This window comes from Pteropus vampyrus, unplaced genomic scaffold (assembly GCF_000151845.1).
Source record: "Pteropus vampyrus isolate Shadow unplaced genomic scaffold, Pvam_2.0 Scaffold940, whole genome shotgun sequence".
NCBI lineage: Eukaryota > Metazoa > Chordata > Mammalia > Chiroptera > Pteropodidae > Pteropus > Pteropus vampyrus.
This window is the reverse complement of record NW_011889721.1, coordinates 12,621-15,607: the sequence shown is the minus strand read 5'-3', so window position 1 is coordinate 15,607 and position 2,987 is coordinate 12,621.

Below are 2,987 nucleotides of genomic sequence, written 5' to 3'. Positions count from 1 at the left end.
ACAGAGAAAACAAATGAAGAACTAATCCACGACTATATTCAGACCACAGGTAATAAAATAATTGCAAAGCTAATCTATTTAGCAAATCTCTTTTTATTTATCAAGTAAATTCTTTTTCATGTGAATACTCATAGTGAAAGAAGATACTGTGAAATGTATGTCTCATGCACTACTGCTGCAAGGTGATATTTGCAAGCAATATATTGGATCTGGATCTTTCTCGTCAATATGGTACATAGTCGAATATGCCCCATCATAAAAATATAAAGAACTGCCCTCTCTCACTGGACATCCCTCCACACTCAATACTCTATTTTTCTCCTTCTTTTAATTGCAAAACTCATTGAATATGTTCTACTTTTCTTGAAATATTTTTTACCTCCTATTGCCACCTCTAATTGGGCTTCCATCACTTAATTGTCAGCAATTACCCATGTGTTGCTGAGTTCAATGTTCACTTCTCTTTGTAGCATCATGAACAAATAATGAAGTAGTTAATCAGACAAGCAAACAATCATAGAGATCTCTAGGCTATGGGCTAGGCTGATGGTTGTCAAGTGACCTCATGTAAATATGCTTGACTTTGAGTCTTTCTGACTCTTTCCTGCTGTACCTATAGGACTCTCAGACTTACCTGACTGGTAACCCTGAGGGGAAGGTCTCCGTGTGAAAGTCTAACCTCCTGGGTGGCTGATGATGGAGACTGAAGTGCTCTCCCCAGACAAGACAATAGGAAATGGTCAAGCATTGGTCTCCTAGATAAACTTGGGACTCCCAAAGCAACAACCTGGTTTCATCCGGCCCAAGGTCTCACATGCTGAGGGACTGGAGATGAGGAGTTATTTACAGCTCCCCATGTCTGCTCATTAGGCACATTTTCATCTTGTTACTCCAACCTCTAAGCTTATGATTTCCCTGTGGGTCTGGATAGAAGGGGAAGTTTTCCTGGAGGTTCTGCATTCTCAAAAGACCAGCTTAGAAGTCAAGTGAATCGAGTATTTATTAGTTCTTCCTCATGAAGTCTGTTGGCTTCCAGAGGACTAGCCTCCTAGCACCTTATTCTAACCCTGATTTAAAATGTTTTTCAAATTTAAGACTGAGAATTCAGTATGGATTAGAAACCTCGAATCTTCAAAATACTGACTTGTGGTAGAGACAAAACCCTTGACATCTGTAGAAAATTGTTATTTTTCTTTTCAACAAGGGGAAGAACTGAATTCTTTTGGTATAAACTTTCGGTTTACACACTGGGTTTCATAACACATTTGCCAAGACAATTTGGAATTTCATACTTATATCACAAGTTAAGAGCTGTCATTTAGTCCCTCACTATGAAATATTTGTTAATTATAAGAAATATGTTTAGGTTTTTTTGCACTATAATCTAAGCTTGGAATAGAAAAGTAAATAGCTTCTTCCTTGTGGCCTCCAGAAGAAACTGAGCCCTGTAAACATTTTGATTTTAGCCAAAACGAGACCCATTTCCTGCTTCTGACCTCAGGAATTATAAGAGCATATAAGTGCTTGTTTTAAATTGCTAGTGTGATAATTTTACATTAGCATTAAAAATTGAATACAAACATTAAAACATTTTTCAACTATAGTCGACATCCAATATTATATTAGTTTCAGGGGTAGAGCAGAGTAGTTAGACATTCATATAACTTGTGAAATTACCTGCCCCCTACTCCTTATAAGTCTAGTACCATTTATCCAACAAAATTTTATTCAGGAAACTGAGATTCAATGTCTCAGTTCATCATTTAGCCTCTCCTAGGTAAAGGCATTTTGTGTTCTAATTTCACCCTAATTAAGTAGAACAAATTTATAATCGGTTTGGAGATATTCAGCTTCTTTAGCTGGTAGAGAATTTGTCACTGTATAAATGTAAACATGCTTCAGATTTGATGCAGCATTGAGATAGTAAAAGTAATTTATCATTTAAATTTTTGCCTACCATTTACATTAAATCTTTGTGTCTAAATTTCTACAACTTTTAATTTCATGTTAATTCAAACATTCATTCTTTTCACTCTGTCCTCTTCAACTTTCTGTCGTTTCCTTTCAACATAAAGAATGAAACTGTAAGTGAGTCCGTGTTTGTGTACATATACGGATTTATGAAGGAGTTAATGATGGAGTTAAAGTGCTGAGAATCCTTGTTCCCTGGCAAGCATGGATACATCTGCTGGGAAGAACTTGGCACGCATGGAAACATCGGCCAAAGGGAGTGAGCCGGACATCGCCACTCCTGAGAACTTGGACTATGCTTATCTTGAGTATTTGCCTTAGGCGTTGCACACAAGCCCAAGCACCCCCACCCTGCACACAGGAAGGGGCTGAAGAGTCAGTTGCATGCACTGACCTTCCTCTGGAACAAGCAGAACAAGTTCTCAGAGGAACAAGGATATTCAGTACTGAGGGAGGGAACATAAATGGGCAGGTTAGGATCAGATAAGGATGTGGGAAAGGACATGAGCCAAATGCCAGCCTTTAAAAATAAAACGCTGACAGCTCTCGGGGATGCAGTCTTTTACCCTGTCTGTGTCTGTATGTCTTTTGTGTTCATTCTCTCCTACCCAATTCACAGGAACCGCAACATATTTGAGTATTTTTATTTGAAAGAAAAAAATATATAATTAAACACAAGTATACATACACACAACTTTACTTTTGAACATTTTCTTCGGACAACAAAATATGCATACACATTTAATTTAATTCTCGTGACACTTGTCTGAAGTCATATTTACCATCTTACATTACCTTCAGAGATAAGGAAATTGAAGGTCAAGTATATTAAATGTTTAATAATACATTAAAAAGCATTAAAGTTTATTTTATACTTTCTTGACTTATACACAAATGCAAACATGAGGTATAGACTGAAATTTTTGTATAGCTCCTTTTATTCATCAAATTGTACATTTTCATTATATGCAGTTTGTATTCTGTAATTATACTCCAATAAATTACTTAGAAGGAAA